The sequence below is a fragment of the Ruditapes philippinarum genome, unplaced genomic scaffold (genome assembly GCF_026571515.1).
Source record: "Ruditapes philippinarum isolate M1 unplaced genomic scaffold, ASM2657151v2 ctg22_1_1_1_1, whole genome shotgun sequence".
In the NCBI taxonomy this organism is placed as follows: domain Eukaryota; kingdom Metazoa; phylum Mollusca; class Bivalvia; order Venerida; family Veneridae; genus Ruditapes; species Ruditapes philippinarum.
The window spans coordinates 322,745-345,323 of NW_026859666.1; the positions used below are offsets into that span (position 1 = coordinate 322,745).

At 30.9% G+C, this 22,579-nt stretch overlaps 2 long non-coding RNA genes across 3 annotated transcripts in view; both read right to left on the reverse strand.

Annotated features, from left to right (window-relative positions):
- Positions 1-4,538: 4,538 nt before the first annotated feature.
- On the reverse strand, positions 4,539-21,176 carry LOC132757432 (uncharacterized). The gene is made up of 3 exons (XR_009629452.1): positions 21,090-21,176; positions 12,131-12,195; positions 4,539-4,700 (listed from the first exon to the last, which is right to left on the reverse strand). It is a non-coding gene; the product is annotated as an uncharacterized LOC132757432 (long non-coding RNA).
- Positions 21,176-22,579, reverse strand: part of LOC132757431 (uncharacterized) — a 73,766-nt gene continuing 72,362 nt past the window's right edge. For both annotated transcript variants that reach the window (XR_009629450.1, XR_009629451.1), the window contains one exon: positions 21,176-21,252. This is a non-coding gene — a long non-coding RNA (uncharacterized LOC132757431). The remainder of the gene's footprint in view (positions 21,253-22,579) is intronic.

The following is a 22,579-nucleotide window of genomic DNA, read 5'->3' on the forward strand; positions in this document are numbered from 1 at the left end:
AGATACAGTTAAGGATACTTATTTTTATTTCAGTGCGTACTTCGGGTTTTATTATTGCTGCGAAGATTGTTGTTTTCCAAACATTTACTATTGCGGAAAAATTGGTATACGTTAAAGCGGTCCAAGTCTTAGTCATATGGCTTACATTTTATTGCACTAGTGTTTCCAGATATATTTCCGTTAGAATACGATATATAATCAAATATGGCCCTTTTAAATCATGAGCTTCGTACTTAAATAGAACTCGAGTAAAACTTGTTTGGAAGCTTGGAAACAAACATTGTTATGTTAGATGCTTACCAAGTATTACCTTAATTCATACGTTATAAATCATCCGGACTTCAAAACGGTACCTGAAACCGCAGAACATAAAATTACGGTGCCAATCCTAATTTATATTGATCCTATGCAGGCAGGGGTGTTTCAAAGTGAAGATATGTTTGCCCAAGTTAAAACAATTAAAATCTCTAATCTGAATTAAACTCCGTTTCGTCAACACCAAAATGTGGGAAACTGCTTCTCCTCAAAGCCAAAATATAAATAGCTTTCAGTACAGCTGATAAAAATTTACATTCGGTAACAAAATAATTCAGTTAAATCCCCGTAAACTTAAATGCATGTGGATATTGGTTTAATAAATGAATATTGAAGACAGTGCGTTTTTACACGTTTATTATCCTTTTTTATTCTAAAATTCTAACATATACAACAATGATAACTAACAACCCAATTATCATGGCCTACACACACATTATAAAGTTCAACACATTGCACAGATTGCAGATGACTTTCATAACTGGCACACTACAGTTCTACTATCATAACTTTGCAATAATAGTATTATGATTCTCAGAAGAGAATGACTGGGACGAGTCTTGTTCTGCTGTCATATTGGGAACCAAATCAGTTTTCGCAATGATCTCAGAAGTATTTTATATCTGTCAGACCAATACGAAAACCAGGCTAGTATAGATCAGTCATTAACATTAACTGTCTTTCCCAATTCAATAAAGAAATAGTTTCCGTATCATCGAAGCTGGTTATTTCCTGAATATTTTCAGCAACATGTAGATGGTTTATCTCCAGTTTGGTTACTACCTCAATGTTCAGTACTAAATAACAATGAGAACGTCATACATGTGACTTTTTACATCTAGTGATACGCCTAGGTCATTAGGAACTTGCTCTTTTGATTTTTGCTCGAAGCTATGTATTTATATCTTTTTGTTACCATATTTTAGGCTCTGAATAATGTTGTTATGAATTTCTTTGTTTTGTCTTCACCTCATCCTCCTCAAATGTAGCATTGTTGTCTACTGCCTGTTCTACAGCAGCTCTCCAATTTACCTATCATACATTTTCAAAGCTTTTACCAAAAGCCTATAGTTTTATTTATATTATTTATTCAACTAGTCCAAAGATACAAATATTTCAAGCACCATTCCCAATTATATTTTTGTTAGCGAACGTCGTTTCTCTAGATGGTCTCCTGCTTTCATGCATTTTGTGAGTACGTAATGATGTTTCACTGTCCTCCATAAGCGATGTAAAGTCATGTGACAATATCAGTTTTCAAAATGATCTCAGATAATATATAAACCTGTCAGACCAGAATGAAAACCGGCATCGTCAGGCATGAAAACAAAATAATCCTCCATTTCACTTCCTCCCAGTCTCGAAACCAACACGTAGTTTACTTGACCTATCATTGAAATTAAGGAAAGGATTTCAAATATTTATCTATGAAATTCAAACTTCCAACATGTGTCCAAAGCAATATACACTATTATTATAAAGGAAAATAATCGCATGAACAATATCATAAAGGAAAATAATAGCATTAACAATTATCAAATTATAATGAATGAAATTAAAACCAAATCACACATGAAATATACATGTACATGTAGGAAGTAAAAATGTACTACAAAAATAAATCTTTCATCCGGTCAGATCAAGTGGTTCTCCAACGACACTCTAGAAATAGTACTCTCCACTCTAGAAATAGTAGTCTCCGCATTTTTGGACATCAGATCATCAGTGGCATGCCTAACCAGAAAGAGAAAACAAGAATTCGGTAATGTTTTTACTCCCACATTGCATTTCTAGCAAATGGTAGTGATACTATGGGCTAAACGTGCTTGTAAATCATATGACAGTTAGAGAGAGCAGCAGACAGTGATTAGTGTCACAGTATTTGATTTGTAGACGATATTATCTCCCTAAAATCAGAATAAAATAACCTCCCCCAAGAAAATTCACAATTTGATACATCTAAATTTCAGATTTAACTCAACATATAACAGCTCATAAAAATAAATAGTGGAATAACTGAGATTCTAAAAGAATCGCAAAAAAATCTCTAAATCCCACAGCGGTATATGCATGGAATAAACATTTCAAGAAATATCATTCAAAAGACCGATATAAATAATCCACTAGCATGGGAATGCAAACACGAGAGTTGATTAGGGTTATAAGTGAAGTATCACAGTTTATAACAAAGAATTTACAGTATTTAGATGGTTTATAGTTGATAAGTCCTTCTGTATGATAGATATGACAAGGCATGCTGGGAAACATCAATATCACAAAAAAATATAGATTATCATTTCAAAATAATATTGCTCATCATGTGTAATCATATTTTATATTTAAACATCGATGAATTTGAAAAGTTGTTGGATAAATAAAAAAGAAAAGAAACAGAAACAAAAGAAATTGTTAACTTACACTGCATGCCTAAAGGTATCGAATAAAAAATGATGAAAAAAAATCATTTCCTTATTTGATCAAAGTAGAAGCTTACACACTTTTTTTCCATGCAGACATTCTGTAGAAATATTGTTATGGGATGGACTAATTTATTCTTGCTCAGTGCTGATCATTGAAGTATTTATTTAAGTATAATTACCTATCAAATTCTTATTTAAGTATATAAAGTTAAACACAATACATAGCTAAGACTTTTGAAAAAGAAAAAGAAATCAGGATTTCATTTCATCAGTAATTCATCTTGACGTTTTCTAAACAAACCAATTGTGATTGTAAGACCATTGTGCATACTTTTATCAAGTGAAGTATCATTTATTTCCAATACATTTTAATTACATTCTTTTCACATACTTTTTTCAAATCACACCACAATAGGAAAGTTTTGCAGCATAATAGCTAGGATTTAGTCGGTTCTGAACTTTCTCTCAAATTACGCATGCTTGTATTATCAAGGATATGTCTTTTTGACACATGATAGGTGTGTGCCGCTCAAGTCACAAAAAATATTAAAGATTTACAGACAAAAATGTCAAGATCGCTGAGCAAATTTACATTTGGATCAAAGAGATCTTCCATTCAAAACCAATTCCAATTTTTCAAGAAAGCAAATATGGTTTCATTTGAAATGTGTATCAGGTAGTTGATAGGTCAGACACAAGTGTCATGTGACTGATACTCTTCAAAACGGAGATTAATTTTGAAAACAGCTCTTCAATTCTGAAGATTAGTTAAGTTTGCAGACAACACAATTTTAAATCTTCTGAAATACTTTTGTTTGCAGTTGAAAATCTGTGCATATCAAATATGGGTTTAAAAATTGTTTTCCTGCTTAATTTACTGGCAACGGTCCAGGTTTCATAGCAAGTTTTAACATGGATGTATCAATGAAAACTTTAAAAGAAATATAAATCTACTGAGGTAGCTAAAACCTTCAGTTTTGAAGATTGAATAACATTTAAATTGACATTTCAATTTAGTGGAGTGAAACATTTAAGCAATAACAATTGATTTACAGCATTTAATATTTATGTAAGATTATACAGTTTTTCAATTCAATTTCAGGTAAAGTTATCAATACATCACGGCTAGTTGAAGTAACCAGCTTTCAGAATTGTTAAAAAAGAAAAATTGTGAACCGATTTATGACTCAAAATTGAAGGCGGTTCTCTATTAAGGTTCCGACAAAATAACGATACAGCTAATATCTTTATTAAAAATTTCAATGAATCCGAGTGGCAGTTTGAGATCTCGTTTGATGTTGATAATAACAATTTTGATGTGCAGATGTTAATATTAAAAAACGTTCGTAATATTGGATGATAAACTAATTCGATATATAATAAATAAGACAATATTTGCAATAAATGAGCAGTTCAATCGCAATTTAATTACCTTGCTCCAATTGATGTCATTCAAGTTAAGCAATCATATCTTCAGAGCATATCATTATTTCATAACATATCATAAATAAATGAAAACAATGACATATCATGGGTGGCGGCAATACATTTATCATGTTCTGGGTCAAAAAAGGATACAGTAGAATAAAATTATAAATGGTACATTTTTTACCAGTAAATATTTTTGAAAAGTGTTTGTCACATGATAAAAATGCATTTTAGAAATTTGCTATACTCGATCCTGACTGCTCAAAGTTCGATTATAGATGATAATACCCTAACAAAACAGAAATTCTGCTTCAAATTCAAATCTAAAAATGTCTATTACGTATATAATTGAGTAGTAATATATAGTTTACGTCAAAGATTAGATTTTTAATCATCATATTTCAAGAATACATGTACCGACTTGCTCTTATGGGTCTAATTTTATGTCTGAACATCATGGTCTGTAGGATACAGATTCCAGCTTCACATAAAAGCCAAACCCTGGAAATGAATGACACACCCATCAAGCATACAAACCTGAAATTATAAAGATCACACTAATGTAAAAGAATACAACGAAATTCAATGAAGTCATCAGAATATCTTTTCAATTACTGGAGGGTAAAAATCAATGAAACATGCATATGCATGCATGTAATCAAACCACGCCTTCTTTGACAATAGCAATTAACTAAAATATCCAATAGATCATAAATAATTCTCTGGTATACTGTGTTAGGACATTATAAATTTCAACTTGAATTATCCAATATATTCAAGATGCATATTCTCTAAAACATTACTAAAAGCTTAAGCTCTTTTTTCAGTAATCTAAACTAAAAATTCAAAAAGAGAAATACAATGAATTTAAGAATAAAAAAAACAACTTTATTGATCTTCTAGAAATATTGTTTTGAAAGACTCTTCCAATATTATAATAGAAAAAATTCTTAATTTATTTTAAGTATATAACTTGGTCAGCTTCGTCACAATTTGAGTGCAATATATAATTTATAAACCTACCCTGCAAAACAATTAACCACTGCACACTTACGTAACCAATTTTTAAGCCACCCTGATTCAGATTGTATTTTATAGCAGATGGCAATCTTGAAATATTATTCAAAATTTTTATCTTTGATCTTGTTAAATTTATAACAGGAACGATAAATTCTTATTTTAATATGCTTGCAGTAATTTTTTCATATACTTTATCTTGTCTGAAAAAGTTAAGCGGACGTTCACCGAAATTTGACTGTTGCATCACAAGTTGGTAATAAATTCAACATTGATTCACTCGGTTAAGTAATCACAGCCTTATATGATTATATATGTAGATAATCGAAGCAATTGATGCGTATATCCTTTGCGTACGATTTATGAATGAAATTTTCAGTGGTGGGAAAAGGGTATGAAATAATGTGATATATACGAGAAAAATTAAAATATTGCATTAAAATCTTTTCTGTAGTAAGTTAGAGTTTTGCATATGTTTAATATTCCTTTCAACGTTTTTTTGTTTACGATATATGCATATTGCATTTAAAATTAGTTTTGTGACTTATTCTATAGAAATAGACAAGGAATTTCTCCTTTGAAGTTCTCATGACTTAATTTACGCTGAAGTGCAAGACAGGAGTGCATAACTAGCCTGGTTCTCTCACCTGAAGAGTAAATTCTTTACAGAAGTTCGAAGTCTGTACAAATTAACATACAGATGTACATTACTTACAGCATGGCAAAAGTCTTGGTTACAACTGTATGGACTGTGTATTTATCATATGAATATCAATTTACAATGCAATCTCCTTTTTTGTTGCAATTCATTTTAATTCTTTTACTGTAACTGTTTTCTGTATTTAATCATCTTCTGTTGGAACAGGAACGCGTGTATCTTAAATTTATATCCTGGTTGGATAAGTATCGGAAGAGAGGAGGACACTGGTCATCTAGAGCAGTTATTATTGTTTAATCATTTAAGTTAAATATCTCACCAAGATGAACAGTTTGCAAGTCAAATTAAATTTAACTATAACATGCATAAGTACAGAGTTTTAGAAATTTTTGGACAACTTCAGTTTCTACAAATCTGCAGTATTAATATGTGCACACTGTTTAATTGAAATAAAAATACAGATATTTTTGTAGAAATGGCCAATAACAGAATGATGTTCTGTTTGGTGTATAGGAAGCTTTTTGTTTATATGACTTTCACAGGTGAACATTTGAGAGGATCAAGGTCACGGAATTTAAGACGCATTTATAATTTACATACATTTTATGAATGAACATTAAAGTGATGGGAATTTGAGAAATAAGCAATATAGATCTCTTAAACTGATATAATGAATAGAAAATATGCATTATTCATAATATTTATTTACTTACACAGCATGTTCAAACGCTTCTTGAATATAAAATTCCTGACAAAAAAATGGTTTCACATATCCTAGTGAAAGGCAATCGTTATCCAAAAATCTAAAACACTGCATATCATGAGGCTGATTCATATCTAGATTTTATAATCTTTTACATTCATAAGAAATGCCAAATTATAATCGCAGCATTAAATTTCTTTGACAAGTATCATCAGAATAATTTAACTATACTAGTAAATGTTCATATATTATTCATAGATACTGAACTTTGATCCCATTTCCTGGGTGGATCTTTAAATTTGATAAGATTTCTATTTTAATAAATAAATCATTAAGCCCTTTATTTTGCAGATTTCTATCGAAAGTATACGTGTAAATATTTATAGTTTTTTTTAAAGCTTTTGGCAATGGCACCTTTACATATGGGAGTGGTCATACAAAATTTAATTCAATATTAATTCCATTTCATATTAAATCGTTGTGGTTCAAACTATATAAACTGCTAAATATCCTTGATTTATTTTGTAAACACCAAACCAAACCATAGCCTTGGAGTACTTCATTAGCATCTTTGCACAAAAACAGTTTTAGTGCTACAAGTAGAGGGAGGTCCCATGAGCATCTTTAAGTGATATATAAGTAAACCTGTACTTTAATTGTTGGCTTCTCAACTTTTGTATTTTACTACTACAATCCCTTAGATATTTAGTAAGCCCAAATCTATCACACCTTATCATGGTAAGGTGTAGCATTGGCTCAAGACATCATCCGGAAGTAAAAATATAAATGTGTTGCTTATTAAACCACAAGTAAGCTAGCCAAAACATTGTGGTAACCACAAATAATGCAACCAGTCAATAGCAACCTCGGCGAAGGCCAACATCACTTAATATAAATAGACCCCACCCTACCAGGACATTTGGGTGCTTAAATACCAGATAAATGCCCCATCAACGTAAGTAAGTATCCCTAATTTGAAACAACACAGAAAGTGGCCAAACATTGGAGGAGGATCAGAATTGACTCTCTAAAGACATCAACTTGAATCTCTCTACTCAAGTTATTGCTAATATATAAACCAGATAAATATATGTTGTTGTATCTATTATTAACATAGGTAACATGGTAACTTTGACCATCAAAATCATATAATTTATTTCAATGGTTTAAGTAAATTCATTCAGTTTATTTACAGTTTACAATAAACTTTCTACATTTTGTAAACATAAATGTTAGATTAATCCAATGTTTCCTACATGTATATGTGGTATCTATGACAAGGAGATTTACAACTTCTTCAAATGTATGTTTGTCATATCTATATAACTGTGAACAACTCTGAATGCCAATTGTTGCATGTCTATGCCAACAGGGTATGGGTCAATGCAGCCTCCAACACTAAACAAGTACCAGTTAACTGGCTATTAAATTTTTGTACACTGTATATTGATACTGAAACCCCTTTGACTACTAATGGATTATTCTGAATTCAAAAGCAAGGTAAGTCCATTAAACAAATTCAGCAGGGTACAGAGTATCATTATTGTAAATAAATAAAGAAGATGTAATAATGTAGAGACATCTGCTTGTTTAAACAGGGTTAATATATGCAGTAGATAAAACGGTTAGATTTCAATAGCTATATATTTATAGACATACTAAATATGTATTATTAATCAGCCAGGCAACTTGATCAACAACATTATTATTGTCAACAACAACAACACCTCACATAAATGTTAATAATCTAGAACACTTTACTACCAAGCTGCTGTTTGCTATTTTATCATTATAAATTTATTCTCGTTTTCAAGCATTGTAATTTTATTTTTTTTAAGCATGGAGATTTCATACATAAATAGCTATAAATCTTCAAAATGTTTTGCAAACTGACAAAAAAATGTTTAAATATTATAAAGGAATGTCGTTTTTTTCCCCTCCTGAAGTTTTTCTCTAGAATAAAGAGTTTGTACTTGCCTGGTTTCAGCAAATTGAATTTTTTCAAATTTCTCTGTAATTTTCAACACACTGCCATCTAGACTTATTTATGTCTAACTGTAGAAGGTTTTTGCTACATTAATTTCTCACATAACCGCTGTGTCTTTCCAGGTGGACTTTGTCAAAAGTAATTTTCCTGGTCAAAAATGCAACATTCTGCTAGACTTCTTAGATCAGCCCAGCATGTGAAATTCTACATGAAAAAAAAAACTTCCTCATGCACGAAGCTATTTTTACCACCACTTGTATATATTTCTGATATCAATCAACTCCATTTAGTTTTATTTGTTTTGTTTTCATTGCATTTTTTTTTCTTGTGAGAGCAGATTTTTTTAGTTAAAATATAAGCATTATTTCAGGCAAAAGCTCTACCCTGCTGAATTTTTGTTATGGATTTGCCCTGCTTTGAATTTGGAACAGTCCATTGTTTGTTTGCGAGATTTTGATGTCATATTGATAAAATTGTGCAGCCTAAACTGTACAGCTTGCCTATATGTATTAATAAACAAATCAATACCAAAATGGTTTCAATTTGCATAGATTAACAGACTGGCCAGGCACAATAAAAAAATTGAGACTCATCCCAAACTCTCCTCACCCCTCACCCCCCCCCCAAATCAAAACAAGCTTTTAAAATCTGTCTGCCATAAATGTCATCTTTGAAGTTACATATGATAAGAATTCTTCATTATGAAAGGGACAATGTAATTAATTACCTAATTTTGGACTAATTAGGTGAAAACTGACATCTAAATGAAATTAAATAACTATCTAGAGTAGCCCTACTACATTAAATTTTGGGTTTTGAAAAGTTTTAGCCAATCATTATTACTGTTGGCATTCTATAACAGACAGATTTTGCCAACATTTATACTAAATCATGAATATTAGAAATTTTTTTTATTAATCTTTCGGTTCAGAACTTAACGGCAAATGTGTGGTTTTCCCCATCTAATCCCAGGGTACAAACAATTACTGTTATTACTTCACATGCACTACCATTTACAATAAAGTGGTCACCACATTGTGCTTGTTATCAATATATTTACCAAGTTGTAACTTTGTACCTCAGGATTAGACGGGGAAAACCCACATTTGCCGAGTACCTTAGTACCTCTATTAACAAAATTATGTCCCACACATTATTTTAAAATTGTATTAAGATTCAGTGTAAGATTCTGTATGTTTATTACATTAATATCAACAGAGCAAACTTAACTAAAGTAGAATCATTCTGTGCAGTTATTTTGGATGTTGTCAAATAGTTTTGTTTTTTGTACTGTTAATATCCTTGTTCTTATTAACATTTGTACTAACCTAGTATTTTGTAAAACAATTCTGGTTTACGATCAAATAGTTTTAATTCTCTCACTTTTTGATATTATTGGTGCTATTAGAAACAAATTTCTTTAATTTGTATTTGCATGTGTAGAATGACAGTTGCTTGAGAATGCATTCCTGTATTTCAAGCTGTGTACTGTTAAATTGTTTTTTTCTTTCTTTAAACTTTGTCTTTGACAATTAAGTTAATGTTTTTCTTCTTTTTGCACAAATCTAATGCATATTATATGCCTGATGAATGAATAAAATCTTGAAATCTTCTTTTTGTTTAATTCATTATCATGTAACAAAAACATGTTTTTAAATTGGCTGACATAAAGTCACCATTCTGGCATACAATTACGTGTAATGATCGATTTGTAACAGTACTAAATTATAATTGTTACATTTATTACTTGTTTACGAAATATTTAATATTCCAGTGTTAATTGTCTCTGCTCCCAATGTCAAACATAAAATTCTCATATAAAATTTTCATCACTAGTACAAACAGTAGCAGCATTTTGTTACGATTTCTTAAAATAAAATTTATATGTAACCTAAAGTATTAAAAGTTATGTTTTTTCAAGGTAACCTCGGAGATGAAATAAAGCTCACCGCTTCATTCTATTGTCTTTTCTACATTCTTTTCATCTCTTCTGACATAATTTATTACATCATTTAATATGCAAAGTAATAATTATTTCAAACAATAACTCATGTCACTTGATACATTTTTTACATAAAAAAAAATCAATTAAAGTTAAGAAACAAAACTATAAAGTTGTTTTTAAGTTTCAAAGTAACCACAAAAGTGTATCTAAAAATTATTAAGAAAAGTTAAAAATAATTGTGCTATCAATTTCAATTTTCATTTAAATGTTTTGTTTGTTTGTTCATTTTCTTAAATGTCAACTTTCTGAATGCTCACACCCATGCCACCAATATAGACTCAGGCCGGCCTGAATACCACTGCAGTTTGACTGATGGCTACTCAGGTTTATTGTTTCTTTTATTGCAGTCCTTCAACCTTTGGAAAACACAACTCCAATTACAAAACAGGAGGACAAATTATATAACACAAATTCAGCAATGTCTCTATGGCAAAGAAATACTGGTACCAAAAATACCAGTCTTTCATACCAAACACCTTATATATCACAGATCATATTAATCATTCTATAATGGTTATATAAGCTGAGTAATTCACATTCTTCTGCTTGACAATGTGAGAGGAGGGGGGAAAACAAATGTGGGGCCTCCCCTTAAATCATCAACCAAATGTTTCTTGTCAGGCAATAAAACAGGAATCAACATGTTGTATAGTCTATGAGAGGCCATGTTTGAAATATTTCATGTAATTGCAGCCTGATTTTATCTCTTTTCATGTCTACTTAGTGAAGATAAAAATCTGCCCATGAAATACTCTCACATTAGGGTCTCCGGCTCTCTACTGCATCCTACATGAAATATCTGCCTGTCATATACAAACATTAACACTTGCACTGTTTCTATTCACTGATCATATAAATCATTAACGGCAGTGTCTCAACATTTACAATCAAAGACCCCCTGCTCTTAGAACATGGGCCCATCAAAACCATGTAATAACTGCTAGTTATTAAGATGTCAATCAAACTAATTAATATGGTTACAGGGTTCTACATTTCTGATGTTAGTCTTTAAAGGGACTACACTGAGGTTTTTTGAATGTTAGGTTAGGACTGGAAATTTTTTTTTTCCAGAGACTTGTGTTCCATTTTAGGTGTGGAGTAATGATGAGCAAAATTTCAGATCCTTCACATAGTCCAACCTTGCAGAATAATAATTCAATTTATACTGAAAAATGACATTAAAATGAAAAGTAAAACTCAATCCTTGTTAAGGATCATTTTCAATTTAATTTTGAGTAAATTTCTGTAATATCTTTTGAAAATCTTTTAGTTTCAAGTGCCCCAGTTGATCTATATAAGAAATTCAAATTTATGTTTTAGGCTTTTGGACCTCAGTGACTTGTAGAGGAAATTAAACTGAAAAAACTTCTGTTGGATGTAAATGTAGATGTGGAGTATTTGATATAATCTAAGGTGTTTAAAGTTTAACAATAAATACTTCAATAAAGGTTGATTCAAATCTCAAACATTTATTTTAGTTTGGCTTTCATGTTGTTTTTGTGGTTCTTTTTAAACTTCCTTAAAGTGATTTTTCAGTCCAAAGTCACACCCAGCTATAATTCAAAGAAAATAATGGTACTTTGTTTTTCTCCCTTACCTTTTTTTCTACTTCTAAGGTTGACCAGTGAGCATTTTCTTTTCATTCTTTAAAACTCAAAAGTCCTGAAAAGACAAAATGGACAAGACATATTTATCATGCAAATCAACAGGATGTCAAAATGCTTTAGGAAACAGATAATTTTTCAAAAAGTGAAACTCCCGAGTTGTAAATATTTTCAGCTTTCAGTTGTTTCCTGCAGTCAAAGACCTACATGATTGGCCCCCAATAAACCATGCAAGGTCCTTTGGGACAATTTTTCAATCATTGGGTCAATTTCCCTCATTTCCTTGTAAATGAAATTGGTTCCAGTCAATTAACAGGTGCTTGTTGACTGGTAGCAGATAATTCCAGTGTAACTGTTAATTAGAGTTTGGTGTCATACTCAGTGGGTGGGGGTAATGTTCAACAAACAAATCCATTGTAGGAAGTGCATAAGTAAATTCAGTGTTTGAAAATATTTCAGATAACAATAATCATGACTTTATTGAAGCAAGATGGTAGCAACACGTCAAATAATTTTGAGATATATTACTTTTTTTGTACAAAACTGGCACAATCATGAATTTTACTAGAACACAGTTGGTTTTCATAGATTGTTGTACTGATTTTACATGCCTGCTGAAATGAAGTATAGAACCATACATATAATGGAAAAAAAAAATCATGAAAATTTTAATCTACTCTGGTATTTAGATATTTGTTTTTACTTGTTTCCAATCCCTTTGGTCAATCACGCTTCATCAATAATGTGTCTGAAACTAATAACTAATCATTACCTACTTAATTTTTCTTTGTGGGCATTTTTACACTTAACCCCTAAATATCTTAAATGGACTTGTCCATCATTCAACCATTTTGAACTTGGTTTGCACTAGTTGCATTGGTTCTAAAATCACTGGCTGCCAGCATGCTAAGGGTTTAACTGCATTTTAAGCTGTCATCTTACTTTTTGAAAAATAATAAAGAGGTCAAAAGATTTCAAGTAATGATCTCGCATATCACAGGGATGAATACCTTATACAAATCTCTCATTAGCTAGAAAATTAGCATAAATTAGTATCATTTAATTGTCAGAGGCTGCTAATTAAACCAAGATGGCTCCTCACTCTGTCATGAGAAAGGATAAAAGAAAAGTCACCTATTAAGGAAGTTTTTTTTCCCTAAAGCATTATTTATATCAAGTTTTTAATTTCTATCAGCAAACTAAGTGCTCCGGATTTTGTGAAGCGAAAGAAATGGGGCAGTTAATGACACCATCGACAAATTCTGTCACTTGGAAAGTCTATGTTTTTTTGCATCTCAAATTTATCCTCTCCCATGCTGATGTATTTAATGTCAGAATGATTGTTTGTTGAAAAATTAATCAGGACATATAAGAGAAGGCTGTTTAAATGACTGATTGGTCTTTATTTTAATGGTATTAATAAATTCAATTTTATTTACCTTTATATGGATTTAAATGTCTATAAATGTATCTTTATTGCATAAATAATGGCACGCTACTTTATATCCTTGCGATACAAAACATGTGTGAATACAGTCAACAAAATAATGAACATGAAAAGTCATGTGTGAACCCCACATACAGCTTCTTGACAGTCCAGTTGTGAACACTAACCCCTACTGTGAACACGGTCATGTGTGAACACAGCACTGATCCATTATATCACAGGCCATTTGTGAACATAACAGTGACATTGGATAATATTTCTTCGCTCCAGACATGATGCTGTCGCATGCAGTTCTCATGAAAGTGTATTTTTTTCTTGTTCGCATTTAACAAAATTGTTAAAAAATTTTTGTTGCTATTTGTGAAAACGTGTAATTATGAGGTTTCGTGGTACGACCTCCAACACTTCGGGGCTTTGAGTTGACATCAAGTGCAATTCGTGAACAAACACTCGTATTAAATTAACCAATGGTTTAACAATAGGACCAGATATCCTAAATTCTCTTACCCTCTCAAGCCCTATGTAAACATCTACACTATTGTTACAGTAATATTTGTATAAAATTTTAATAAGTCAAACCTAAGAATTTCAACGGAAACTACTCATTATCCACTGGAAAGATTTAAATTCAACAAGCCGGCAAAATAACACATTTAACCAAATATTATTTTCTTATCGCTAATAAATTTATTTCTCTTTGTGTGAATTCAAAACCGATTTTATCAATGCGTTTAACAAAAGTCTGCGGGTTAAAGGGCAAACAGGTAATGATAGGAATATATGTTTACATTGAATCTCATTTTCTTTCATTTATAGTTGGCGATGATTATTTATAAGACGTTTATTTAAACTAATATTTTGTAATTTATGAAAATCAATTACTAAATAAACTCCGTAACAATATGAGCACCAGTTTTTCATCCAAGCACGCTTTTTGAGTTAAAAGATTTAATTTCAGTGTTTGAATTCAAATGAAACAAATTTTGTTATCTATTCATATCCCCTACCCTTCTTTCTTCAATAATTCCTTTAAAACGTTTTCAATCTTTGTACAAATATCAAAAACACATCAAATTTGTAGCATTAGGACTCTCAAATAATTAGAAAATGTGATATTTATAGGAGTTGTTTGAACTTGGCATCACCTTTATGGAGACATACATGGTAACCCACTATACAAATACCTGTAATCCATGTCCGCCCCAGTTAAAACCTTAACCATCCTGTCTGTTTTTCATCCTTTTATTTTTTTGGAGAAAAAAAATAATATGTTTACAACATAAAATAAAATTTTAAAACTTTTAATAATACTTTTTACAGTTTCATTTTGTCATTGTTCAAGGGTTTAGAAAGTTCAGTCAAGATTTCCATCTTATAATTCAAGATGTCAGAGCTCAAGAATGCCTTTAGAGCAATATCAATATATATTTAACAAATGAATAAAACACAGACCCAGAAATTCCTCATAAAATAAATGATGGTAAAAGTTATTATATTATGAAATTTGTGTAAAACATATTTATAACTCAGATAGTTGCATTATTGTTACATCTTTTTAAACATTTTTGAAGTAATCTTCATATTTTGAGGTGTTTATGAAAGAAAGGACTCAGAGTACTTGGTGTTTAAACCCTTAACTTGCTGAATTTCTTAAATGGACTTGTCCAGTTCCCATTTTTTGGATATGTCCATTTTAGGGATATTAAGATGAATATTAAACGTTAAGCAGCTGATAGTAAAAAGCCTGGTTGGACAGCACAGATGTGTTCTAAACTGACATCAATGGCAAATTATTTTCAGTTTCAGCATGGCAAGTGTTAATACAGTTTCCATTGACAAAACTATTTTACACTAACTTAATAAGATTCTTGTATTTTTTACTTGCTTGAAGTTTATATTCCAAAGATGCTTAAAGAAGTGCATCCATTTCTATAATGATGTTTATTATTTTACATGAATTTGGTAGGTTTTTATACACTGGACAATAGGAAACTATTTAATTCTGCTGTCACAGTTACAGTTTTATTTGTTGAAAATGATACTGCCATGGCACATTTGAAAGCAAAAACCCCGCTCATATAACCATCATATAGCATGTTGTCTTGGTGCATTGTTCTCACTAATGCAGTCAAGTGTCTATGCAAAGTAACGATGACACCAGCTCGTGGTAAGTTGTTTAGACGTGTTGGAAAAATGTCATAATGCAATTTTCCCTCAACACTGATGTAGATATAATACAAAGTAAAATCTTTATGACATTGACATTTTCATTTTCACAAAAGAAAAATCTTTTGTTTTTTCCCCCCTCAAGTTTTCTTAAATAATGCCCGAAAGTTTTCTTAAATAATGCTCTCACTGAACTTTCAGAACTTGTAACAAATTTCAAAGTAATTTGCATTATCTTTTTACATTCATGACATTTTCATTTGAACACAAAACATTATATAATCTTGGTTGTTTTGTTTTAGCTTTTTTTGTCCCAACATTTCATGCGACTACACATCATAAACTATTTAAAATAACTGTCTACAGCTGAAAAATATTTTACTTTAAAATGGAGAAATTCAGTCAAAAATGTTTTACTGTTGACAATACAATGGTGCTTTCAAAGTTCAAACTGTGCTCAATAATAGAAACTAAGTATAAAGGATATAACCTTGACCTTGTACTAAACAATGACCTCCAGCTAATGAATGACCTTGTACAAACATTATAACCTTGACCTCTGAGAATGCATATTACCAAAAATGGCATATATATATATACATTTTTCAAAAAAAAAAAACTATAATTATGGCATAAAGTAAGTCTATAAATGTGAAAATGCAGTTCATGTACCCTAACATTTTCATGACGCAATCATTACCATGGTAACAGTCATCTTATGTGCTACAGAATATGACATTTTGTGTATCTTTCACTGATGAAAAAATTATCATGTTAAGATGGAAAAAAAATGTCATTTTCATGATAATTTTAACTAAGAAATATCTGGCAATATTTATTTTTATATATCACATGAAATATGTGAATTTCCATGTTTACATGACGTTAAACCATGTTTCAGCAGGTTGTATGCCGTTTCTTTAACAAAAAAATTCAACTAGAATATATACAAATTTCCAGCCAATTTTTGTTTTCTCGCAACTTTTCATCGTGTTTCCACAGAAAATGATAATAATGTGACATTTATTCATGTTTCTAGCCATGTCTATGTCTAAAACATATCATATATTTATGCTAATGTTTGTGGGTGATGGCTTAATTATAATTTGTAAATTGTGCAATTCCTGCGTCATTGAAATAAAAAGTAAACAACCGCGCGCAATCATATGTATGCCATAATAAGACAAGATTAATTACGGACACAATAACAAAATAAAAACCACATTATTTTTCAAGTTCGTGAAAAAAATAATTCAGTTTGGTTTCTATCAAGCTGTTAATATGTCAAAATTTTGATAAGTAATGAAGGAGTTAAAATTAATTAAATTGAGAATTATGCAAAAATATTTGATACATTTGGTTGCAATAACGCGGACAGGACAGATCTATCAAAGTGTCAAATTATGTTGAAGTAAGAATTTTTCATACCATGAATGGATCAGGTTAGAGAGAACGGCAATAAAGGACGTCACTAATTATTATTCAAATTATACAGATTAATGATTGCATAAATTCCAAAAACCGAAAGAAAATGACTTTCTAATGAAATGCACTTTTCAAAGATGCATCGTAAAAATTGCACTGACGTCATTCAAGATCATTTGCCATCGAAGCAAAACAAGGGTTAAGCCAAATTCTTTGACCCCATGATATTGAAGTACCGATATGATTTTTTGACATTTAACAAAATTTCACTTTAAGGACATAAGTTGAATATCACTTTCCTTTCATATAATGTGAAACTTTTTATCTAAAATTAAAGTATCAAAATCTGCAGCATGCTTTTTGACAAAAAGAAATCACGATGCTTATTTCATAAAGTAGCCTGATGTAACTTAATGGCAAATGACACTGACAGCTTCATCAAAATATACGACTTAAAAGGTTGAACTTCAAAACTAACAATACTTTGGCGTTTTTGACCACCCAAAACGCTACGCCTTTCTGAATATATATATAGACATATCAAAACATTTTGCGGGGCCATATTTTTGCTCGATTATGACAGGTATACAAATACATATCTTGATTACGATCAACAACTTTTTAAGTACGCTCTAAAACTGAAACCAATCTCAATTCTCCGTGACAAGACTTTAATACTGTTTAATATCATATTTTAATATAATCACAATGTTATCTCACATCATTAAAATCTTATCCTCCACTTTGCTTTATTAAGTAGCGCAAAAACTGTCAAAAATATATTTTATCGTGTCAATAATCTACTATCGCAGACTTGAAACTTGCTAGTATAGAGTGTGGTCAACTTTAACATGTGGAACGCGTGTTTAACTTTGTAATGGTTAAGTGTAGACAATTGATCAGCTCCGATATCAAAGATTATCTTGGTCGATTAAAATCAGTCACAACGATTGAAAAAATCTTAAAGCTATCTCGCAATGTTATCTATAAATAAATTATTCAGCTTTACTGCCTGCTCATTTTAATGCGTAAAGACGACACAAAACTTTGTAAAGCTGTATATTTATGCTCGGTAATTAATCAAAATCCAGGTAGAATAAAAACACGAAAAATCTTTTTTTCCAGAGGATTTTTGTCAAATATATTTTGAAGAAAAAGAAGAAAAAGATGTCATTAAAATAACAAAATTATGAGTCAGATAAATGTTTTCAGGTAGGAAGTAGCACTTAGATCTTCTTCAAGATAAAAGGGATATCAGTTTTGTCATAAAAATATGTGTGCCCCTCTCTCATAGGGGGTCAAATGGTAAAAAAAAAATCATATTGGATGATTTATGATGCAATAAAAGTACATAGTTCAGTCTCGAAATTTTGAAAGAAAACCCAATAATTATGCCATTTTTATGGGGATGCATTCAATAATATATTGACCATTTCACAGCCTTGTATAAAGGTCATTAAGTTCACCAAGCATTGTTGTTGTTGTTTATTCATTTCATTTGTTGACACCATTTTTGTTACTTTACCTACAACAAAACATCAGAATTCTTTTTTAAAGACACCAATTTTTTAGATTTTTCTTTTCTTACTGAACACTAAGCATATAAAAGTTAAATACAAAGTGGAAATATAATTTATAAAGATTGTCATTTAATCATTCCCTATCCCCTATAGTCTCCCTCAATGACATCATTTTAATTTCAATCAACTGTTAATAATGTATAATGTTTTTGACACTTTCTTGCAAGCCATTAGGCTTATCAGCATTGAATGTATGGGGCATTTGACATCAATATGCTAATCACACTCAGCTCAATTTAATGTAACAAAATCCAATCATGACCTTGATGCTTAAACCCTGTACAACTTACCTCACTACATTATAGATACAACATTTCTGCAGAAGTTGTACAAATTTAAGGTTGTACACACTAGAATGTGAAATGACAGCCTGGAATTTCATGGAATGACATTTATTAACCATGAAAATTGTAAAATGAAGGACATTTATATGACATTATGGATTTCTTATTGTAACTTATCACAAAATCATTCTGATAAGTTCCTTTGGTTACTACAGTAATAATTTTCGTTAACATGTCACAGACAAGGTAATATATTAATCATGATAAACAATTATACGCCTATAATGGTAAATAGGAAAATTCTGTCAATTTTTGCTTATAATGTCAGTTTCTCTCTAACTGATTTTGTAATGGATTTGTCCTGCTATGAATATGGAACAGTTCATTACAAATTACAGGGATGTTTTATTTAAATTTCTAAAACTGAGAATCATCAAATCCAGACTCTTGCCTGTGAATGTACAAATGTTTCAGGTTGGTTCATTATTGCAAGTGTCTTCCATATTTGTTCCAGATGCTCAAAATTGATCATCAAATTAATACCAGCAGAAAAAGATGGTAGTTCATACTTGAATAGTGCAAATTGAAGTCATAAATTTTTCTCTGTCAAAACAGAATTGAATTCTGTACAATGCCATGATTGAAGAGAAAAATAAACCCCAGACAAAAAGGATGTGAAAGCTTTTAACACATGATAATCTTTTGGCCAGCTTTATTTACGATTTATTTTTTGCAGCAGACAACATAAATAGTTACAATATGTCTAAATATAGTTTTTCGTTAATGCATTACCATCACTGACAACACAAATACCCACCCTAAAGCTATTTTTATCCGTTGACATTAGATACAGTCCTGAAAGTTCATCATTTTTAGCCCGTCTTCATAATAACATACATTTAAACAGTCTATTGAGGTGGATTTTTCCACCCCCTTGCTCTTAAATCAAGTTTAGTTTTTATATGAAGGTGGTGACCTTTGATTTACTGTTCAAATATAGCGAGACACACCCAGCAAATAGTACCAAATGTTTATATACAAATTGTCTATTTATTTATCTTTAAGTGTTCCTCAAAAGCTCATTTTTGGGGATTTTTCTTCATTTTTTTTAAACGATCTATTTTTATTTCCTCCACAAGAAGTGGCATCTGCGAATTAACTGGTAATGTAATAGCATTTATCTTGTGTTTTACCACCGCACTTATAGAAGACATGAAAATATTTACCCAACGGTCTTAATCTGTATAAAAGCAGAAATGTTTCAGACGGACTAATTCGTAAAAACAAATACGGTTTCAAGTGCTTGTTTAAGAAATAGTAAAGTTTTATTTTGATATGTCTGTCTTTAATATTTAAAGAAGATCACGTTCTCAATTACCATCAATATTTGTCAATCATATCTGATCATGTTGATATATTTTTTAAAATTCCACGATCACCCCGATATTGTTGGAATACCGACTATTCGAGATTCGTCTTAAAAATCATGTCTACCTACTTGACATGCAATTGCTATTTTAAAATATTGCTGTTATTTTCCCTTTTAACTTTACTTGAAACAGATCATTAAATTTAAGACCATACTTCACATCATGATCACTTTACTTATCTTTTTTCAAGCAACAAAGACACTGTAAATGTTGTATGGGTGGAGGAAGACATCAAGTTTTCCACCATGTATGATTATTTCAGGCATTAACAAACAGGCACCCAAGTACAACCACCAACCTTATACTACCTGGATAGCTTCCTCACATTTAAGAAACCCAGGACTCGACCTAACAGTGGTATGGGGACTGAAGAATAAAGTCAGCAACTTCAGCAAATCAGTTTATATATAATTATATTCATGTGTCAACAAAAAGGTAAAAATTATACCTATGCACGGTAAAGCTGTACAACTCCCGGTGAGCTAACAAGAGGAATGGATACATATTTACTACCACTCCTTTTCTTGGCACTTTCTGTAAAATCTTTTCAACCTCTGCAGTGCTTTTGATTAGTTGTATGAAAAAAAACTTCCCCTAAAAACAGAAATTAAAGCACAAACCTGCATATCTGTCTGTCTGACTCCCATTTTCTTCTGTGAATTATTCCATCACAAACAACATTGGAGGACGTTGACATTCGAGAAGATTGCAATTATTCCTTGATCCAAACATGCCCATAAAGATGAAGGATATCTTCACTCCAGCCAGTCATAGTTACTGTGTCTGTAATAGTAGAATATTAATGTCAGGGAAAATATGAGTAATTACATATTTTTTTTCAGCTGATATTACAAATAACGTTTTAAATGCATGTAAAAAAAAAAAAGAAACACTTGTAGAGTAATATTTTATAATAATGTAGATAAGTGTATTGATAAATAAATAAAACAAAACACTTATAATTCCTGTATATATATCGGCACAGACAACAATTCTTGGGGAAATAGCACAATAATTAATTCATAGGCATATTCTAAAATCAGTCTGTGAGTAAGCTATGACCTCCTGCGGAATTGTTGAATAAGTCTTGTGATGAAAACAATGATTCAGATTTGGGAAATAAGACGTAAAAGACGGCTGAATTTTGGGAAAATATTATTCATGTTTTATAGTAGTGGCTACATCCTGTATTAGTAATAGAACTAAAGTCTCAAACTCCAGAAAACCCCCCTCCCCCACCTCCGCCTCAACATTTGACTCATTTTCCTCATTATTTCAAAATGTTTAACAAATACATGAAAAATTTATCACTGGTATGAAAAGTGAAAGAGCTTAACTGAGAGCGAGTAAATTATCACCTGTTTATAAATATATGTTAAATTGTCTATTTTAGCGAAATATCAGAAATATGTTTCGGCCCGGACATTATCGTTAAAAAGACATTCGATATAACAGTTATTGGATATAAAATACATATTACTATAATTGTATATGACTTTTTACATTTTTATTGCATCCTTCCACGTAGTAAATTCTATAAAAGGAAATTACGCGTTTATTTTCATCCAATTATCTGAACATATTTTAAAACATCAAATTTGGAAGCAGAATGCTTTTCCTTTAGTACTTTCAAATAAATGGTAACATATTCTTTAGAAATTTTATGAAATCTAATATTTTCCCATGTTTTCTTTGCCAAATATTTTCATCTGCTACAGAATGAATCAACAAATATTTTGTACACACAGGAGAAAGTTATGGCACAAATACATCAAAGGTTTCAGACCTCTATTCTCAAATTGAATCACTCACTCATTTTTTTACTAATTAAAAACTTGTAAAACAATATAATCTTGACTTTTTTAATAAAACCATCAAAAACAACCTTTTAAGCCAAGGTTCATATTGCACAGGTGGGCGTGTCTGTATACAACCACCCAACAGGGAAGGTAACCCAACCCCCTCATTAGTTAAACCACTCAGACGAAGTACACCCTGAAGCCCTTTCCAGACCCTTAACCCTGAAAGAGACTTTGGGGCTGCTTTAGTGCTCTCAGGTGTCCAATTAGGACCAATTAAGGGTCAAAGGAGGAGAGAAATCCAACTTGAA